A 7299-nucleotide genomic window follows, 5' to 3' on the forward strand; every position below is an offset into this window, starting at 1 on the left:
TCCCTTCCATACTTTATAGCTGCCTTAACATCACCATAAGTATAAGGGATAACATTCATGAGGGCTATGCTGGTATACTCATCAATGGTTTTATCTCCACACCTTTTAATGTCCTGGACCAATTTTTGAAAAATATCAATATTATCATCTATGTCCTTTGAAAGATCCAGTTTAAATTTAAAATTTTTTCCAGAAGATACATCCTGGAGGACATAGAAGTTTCAGTATAGAGAGTATCCAGCTTAGCCCACATCTCACTGGCAGAAAGGTTGAGGATAATTGAAGACCTAGCTAATTCATTCATTTCAGCCTTTTTCTCAGCAGACATATTTTCAAGAAGAACCTTCAATGGCTTTGAAAACCTTTTGCTTAATCAAGACACATTTTACCTTTTGTTTCCAAATAACAAAATCATTTTTCCCATTGAAGGGGACAATGCCAACTGGCTGAGTTATTTTGAAAAAGATCTTTACACACACAAAAGAACTCAACACACCAAGGGCAAAGCAAACAACTATGCTTTCACAGAGAGTGGATTTAAACAAGTAACAGTCAAAGAATCCACTGGGAACAAATATGCAGAGATTTTTCATGCAAATATCACAGATGCAACTAGCAGCAAGCACACACACATAGGAAAAACAACTCAAGGTGATCCCAGACACACAAATATCGAGTCCAGGGGAGTTCCTCCCTATCTGTCACGTGTACCCCGGCAAAAGGATTTCCCAGTTCAAAATCACCCAATGTATGGGGGCGCAGGGGGTCACTCAAGGCGGTTAAGGCACAGGGTGGATAGGTAATTTACTCAAGACACAGAACAGAGCTCTGAGATACACACCTTGAGTAAGAAAAGGTAAGCAAGCAAGCAGTGGAAGAAAAGAAAGCGGTAAGCACCAAGATCATGCAAGAGAACAAGAGCACAGAGCCTAGACCGCGGCCAGCGGTTACTACCAGCAACAAAAGCCCAAGCCTAGGGTTCTAAGCAAGCAGTAAATGAGAGCTTTCGCCAATTTACCAGAGCGGTTACCCTTCGTTAAGGTGTAACCGTCTTACCTCAGGGCCTATACTGGAGGCCGAGCTTTACTCTGACGAGCCCACCTCCTTGATTTGAGACCCGGCGCGCCAAGTGATCCCCCCATGGCTCTGATACCACTGTAGGGATCAGATCACTCGGGATTCGCTAATTACCGGGACTTCTTTTATTGATTGGGTCCGAGATGGCTAATCTCAGAGATACAAGCCAATACAAGAGTGATACTAAGATTACACTCTACACTAGTACAAGGAGTTACAATTGAAGAACCCTAGACTAAGTTCAAGTATCACACAGAACTTGAGTCTCCATCTTCTTCAATAATCCTGCACACTTAAGTAGAATCATTAGTAACACAAGAGATGATCCCGCAGGATCTAAACACACAAAGAAATATTGCAAAGACTAGGTTACAAGCACAAGAATATGGCTCAGGTCGCAACAGGCGACTACACCGGGCCAAGAACCTCCCCAAAGTTCAACCAACCGTCGCAAGGGAGTAATACTGAACAAGGACCCCAGAAACCCTAGGTTTCACCGGTTACCACCACAGCAGGCCTCCTCAACACGTGGACCACCACAAGTCTCTCTAAACACAGTCACGACCAAGATCTCTCACTACTCCACCTCCAAGCTCAGGAGATCGGTCACAAGAAAGAAGACCGAACCCTAGGGTTTGAGAAGGAAACCCAAGAAGTTGCCTAACACTCAAACTAAACTGATAGAACTCTTAGAAACTGAGAATCATCGGTGGAAACACAAGTTTGAAGGAGAACTCCGACTAGAGTCGCCGGAACCCTAGAGAGAAGGCAGAACACGCTCGAAGAGAGAGAGAGAGAAGTCTTAGAACGAAATAACAGAATGAGAGAGATGAGAGGTCAAACTCTCACTTAACAAACACACTCCAGATCCAACAGCTAAGACTCACGATCCGCGTGGAGCTGCCTACGTGGCGGTCATCGGAGTAAGCAGGCAAGTAACAGGCCAAATAACTCATTGGGCCTGCACCTGAAACATGGGCTCAAATATTAATCAGATTAGGGTCAGCCCAATTAATTAACATGTGAGTCCAAAACGCAATGGTCCACTAATATTCAACATTCTCCACCTTGGACTTATTGGGAGCACATGGGGAGAGCCTTAGTCAGCTGTTGCTTAATCACAGCCTACAAGGCTACCTCAAGACACCAAAGAGTTTTGAGGCTCATTAGTCAAGAGATCACCAGGTTGCCTAACAAGACTCCAGATGGCTAGCCAATTAGTCTTGTAGGACTTGAGCTGTCTTGTGACTTCAAATAGTCAGCAAGGTCTTTCCCCGGGACATGCAATGCACATGCTCAACCAAAATCAAAGTACAATTTTTTGATGCATGACAACAGCTTATCCACAGAAAGACATTTGGTACCCATATCAGCTGGGTTATGATCAGTATGCACTTTTTGTAACGGGCCAAATAACTCATTGGGCCTGCACCTGAAACATGAGCTCAAATATTAATCAGATTAGGGCCAGCCCAATTAATTAACATGTGAGTCAAAAACTCAATGGTCCACTAATAGTCTCATTTTGACATTTTGGGATGTCCAAAAAAATAATTTCATTTCTTAAAGTGAAAAGTTTCGCTCTCATATTTCACCTACATTTTCTCCCCTTTCTCATAGTATTTTACTTACCTTTTTTCATTCACTCATATTTTACCAATTCTACATTAAAAATCGTACCATCCATGAATGAGTTTATTTTTTGTGGATGGAGGGAGTATTATTGGTCCAAGATGAAATCTGAGTAAAGCCATAATCATGACCCACCACTAATTAAAAGCCCGCAAGAGGCTTGCCTGCGGTAACCATCAAGTATTACAATCCATCGCAGCCTAGACCTTTCCTGCTATTTAATCATACAACCTTTCTCTATTCTCTATTGCTTTAAACTCAAATGAAGCTCAACTTACTTTCCCTATACTATATCTTACTAGTCCCTTCGATGTGTCCCAAAATAGATGAAATATTTTGGTAATGACACGAAATTTTAGAAGATATTGTTTTGTGTGTTAAGAGCATGCATAATGGTCCGAACTGGCAGTTTGACATACTTGTATTTTACATGGTTTTAGAGGGTGGTTATGTATGAATTTGATCATATTTTTTCTATTATTGGACATGTTTATATCTATTTCTCTATTATGTTGGTATGTTGAACATTTTGTTAAGAATGTGTAGAAAAAGGTACAAAATATGTAGATGTGCAGCAGCCTTGCTTTGAGACAATATTTACTAGAGATTTCGAAATCCAATCAGCCCATAATGCATATCATTCTCTTCGTCTTTGAAAGATCTTCGCGTGGGTATCTCGCACACCTCAATCGGAGTTCGGTAGAAGAAGTTATGGCCGTTACAAGAACACTGCACTGTCCAGAAACTTTCACGCGGCCGGGTGAATTATTACACTATAAATTCACCCGGCCGGGTACTGTAATTCTGCGCGAAAATGGCCAGAAAGGGGTCGAAAACGACCACCCGGCTGGGTGAATTATGCTCTTTATAATTTCACCCGGCCGGGTACGCTATTTTGGCGTATTCTTTTGCCAAAAACGCGATTTTGATGGGAGATTAAAGGGAAAACGCCTAGGGTTAAAGAAGATTCAACACTTACCGCCTCCAACACTCACACACATCCCCAAGAACATCTTTGAGAGAGGGAATTGAAGATTAAAGACTTCCAATCGGAAGATTAAAGTCGCCATTCCATAGATTCATTCTCACAGAAGTATCTTAATCTTTTCTCCATGTATTTCATAGAATCTTTTGTTTTGAACATGGTTTTTATGAAGAACATGAGTAGCTAAACCTTATTTTGTAGAATTCTTGGTGATGATGCATTGATTTCATAGTTTTTATCCAATTAATTTTGTTCTTACCTTGCTCTTGTAGTTATTTGATTATTCTTGGGCTTATTCCTTGCAATTGTTTGATCACCACTTGATTGTGTAGGATTAATTAGATTAATCGGGAGATGAAATAATTAATCTGGAAATAAGAATAATTCACACCTTAATGCAATAAAACTCGGGAGAGTTGAGGTTTTGAGTGAGGTCTTTGACCTAATCGAGCTTTTGGGAGTTAGGGGTTTTAGGATTAGAAGGGGACTTCAATCTTAGCACCTAATCTACAGGTTTCTCACCTCGGGAGGAGGTTTAATCTATAATTGTGGTCGACTTAGTAACTCTAGAGACATCAAAAGGTAAGGCAATTTGATTGGATAAGAGCTTGGAATTGTGTATCAGATCCTTGAGTTCTACAATTTTCTCCATATTATCTTTTCACTTCGTGTTTACTTGTTTTTACTTGTTTATTTGCTTATTATATGCTTTTATTAGTGTTAGAACAAACCAAACTTTTTCCGATTGTCTAGATAGTAGTTGACATTTGTTCGTGGTAGTTAAGTTGATACAAATTTGTCTCTGTGGGATACGATACTCTTGCTTGCTAATTGCTACACCAGCCTCGTACACTTGCGGGTATCACTTGTGTTAAAATAAGTCGAGTCAAGTTTTTGGCGCCGTTGCCGGGGGCTATTTTGTGTCGTTAGAGCTTAATATCGTGATAATAATTGAGATTACTAGTCTAGATTTTATTTGCTTTATTTTCATTTTAATTTTAATTTTTTTTTAGTTCTCTAATCTTGGTGTTTCTTTTCTCAGGTTGTATGCGCACTCGTTCTAAAGGTCCACCTTTAGAACCCATCGATCCCGATATCGAAGCATCCAACAGGAGGAGGAACGCCCAGAGGAGGTTGAACCAGAGGATCCGCGTATCTTCACCGGGTCATAAGCGTCCACCATCCCCCGATCAAAGAACTCCAGTACCTATTCCTTCTCCACCTCCGTCACCTATACAGTACGAGCATAATTCTCCAATCCTAATGGAGAACAATGAGAACAACAATGAGGATCCAGTTATTCGTCAACTCCGAGATCAGATGGCCAACATGCAGAGGAAGTTGGATGAGAGGAACGCGAGACCACCAGTTCAGCCCGTGCAGAATCTGTATGCATATAGACGAGTTGCTAATCCACCAATCAATAATGTCGGGATTGCGGCCAACAGCTTTGAGTTAAAGCTGAGATTGATAAACAGGGCAGAAGCACATGCATTTGGTGGAACAGGTTCGGAAGATGCCAACAAGCATTTGACCAAGATCATACAAATCAGCAACACGGTGAAGGCTAATGGGGTCTCCGATGATCAGATTCGCCTCAGACTATTCCCTTTTTCTTTGAAGGATGATGCTAGGGATTGGTACGATAGCATGGATCCCAACTCAGTCGAAACTTGGGATGCAATGGTTGAGCTCTTCTTGGATAAATACTACCCACCGAGCGAGGCACTCAAGCGCCAAGCTGAAGTCATCTCTTATGCAATGCATCCTCATGAGAATATTCACGAGGCATGGAAGATATTCAAATACATGATGAAGAGATGCCCCAACCACGGGTTAAGCCCGGGGCAACAGGTCGTAACTTTCCACAGGGGAGCCACTCCAGAGGCAATACGCGAGTTGAATATGAGTGCAGGGGGGTCACTCCTTAAGTTGGGAGAAGACGATGCATTAGAGGTGATTGAGAGGGTGGCCTCCAACGATGATGGGTGGAAGAATGAGAGAAGCAAAGCATACAGGGTGGCGTCCGCATCGGATGTTGACAAGATGGACATGATGTCCAAGCAGCTGGATTTCCTGACTAGTAAGTTTGGCTATATGGAAACAGAACCAACCGGGCTCGAAAGTGAAGCGGTGAATTACGTGCATCAAGACGGCAACAATCAGAATTTCAACAACAACTACCGCCACAGTCAAGGGGGTGGTAACTTCAACAACTTTGGGAATAGAGCACATCCCAACTTGTCTTATGGGAATCCTAACAATGCCCTACAGCCACCTCCGGGGTTTCAAGTGTCGAATGGACAAGTCGTTGAGCCGAAGAAGAATGAGCTTGGAGATGTCTTGATGACGTTTATGAAGCAGACGGGAGAAATTATGGCCAATTCTGATAAGAGACTGAAGCAGGTAGAGACAGATGTGCAGAGCTTGAGTATTCACATGAAGAGCATCGATACTCAGATGAGCCAGATTTCACAGGCTGTGGGTATTCAACATCAACTGGGCCAGTTTCCCTCACATACCATTGTCAATCCCAAAGACTGCAAGGATTGCAAAGCCATCTGTGCGACCATTCAACCCGATGAAGTGGAAAAAGAGGTGGATGAAGAGACTGCAGAGGATAATGTTGTTGAGAAATAGAAGAAACAACCTGAACCACCTCGATTGGAGCCATATAGTCCTAAGATACCATTCCCTAGCCGAATCAAGAAAAAGGTTGTGGATGAGAAATTTGAGAAATTGTTGGACATCTTTAGGAAGGTGAATGTGAATATCCCACTAGTAGAGGCTCTGCAACAAATGCCTATGTATGCAAGGTTCCTAAAAGACGTGATCTCCAAGAAGAAAAAGTGGGTAGACTACGAAACAGTGAGCATGTCGGAGAATTGTAGTGCCATAATCCAGAAGAAATTGCCGGCAAAGCTTAAGGACCCTGGAAGTTTTAACATATCATGTGTCATTGGTGACGACAAACACACGAAGGAACTTTGTGATTTGGGGGCGAGCATCAACTTGATGCCCCTATCCTTCTTTAGGAAGATGAAAATCGGCACTCTCAAGCCGACTAGAATCACGCTCCAAATGGCCGATAGATCCGTCACCTATCCTGAAGGGATCATAAAAGATGTGTTAGTGCGGGTAAATGACTTTATATTTCCCGTTGATTTTGTCGTGCTTGACATGGAAGAAGATAGGAATGTGCCGCTTATCCTTGGTCGGCCATTCTTAGCGATGGGGAAAGCATTGATTGATGTTTCAAGGAGAGAGCTTACCCTCCGCATGGGCACCAAACACCATATCTTGTCCATCTACAATGCCAGGGGGGGTCCTAAGGTAGAAGAGCTTACTATGAAGAAAGAGTGCAAAGTTGTGCACGTTGTACAGGTTCAGAAGGATCAAATGGTAAAGCCCAAGGTAGAGAATATTTCCTTACCACAGTGTCTATTTGGCCCATGTGGTGGATCAATTCATTGCAAAGGAAGACAAAGAGAGCCCAAGAGGGCGTAGGAAAAGGAAGCAGGAATATCGATCACACCGAAAGTAGAGCTCAAATCAAATGATAACATGGTGAAGAAGACTTGGTGGAAGAAGAGGTTGTTGGCAAG

General features: G+C 42.4%; 1 pseudogene; it reads left to right on the forward strand.

Moving 5' to 3' along the window:
• Positions 1 to 4741: 4741 nt before the first annotated feature.
• LOC125220524 (uncharacterized) lies at positions 4742 to 6923 on the forward strand (annotated as a pseudogene).
• Positions 6924 to 7299: the final 376 nt, after the last annotated feature.

This window comes from Salvia hispanica, chromosome 1, assembly GCF_029641045.1.
Source record: "Salvia hispanica isolate PSC_SH4W2 chromosome 1, Shi_PSC_v1, whole genome shotgun sequence".
Lineage (NCBI taxonomy): Eukaryota > Viridiplantae > Streptophyta > Magnoliopsida > Lamiales > Lamiaceae > Salvia > Salvia hispanica.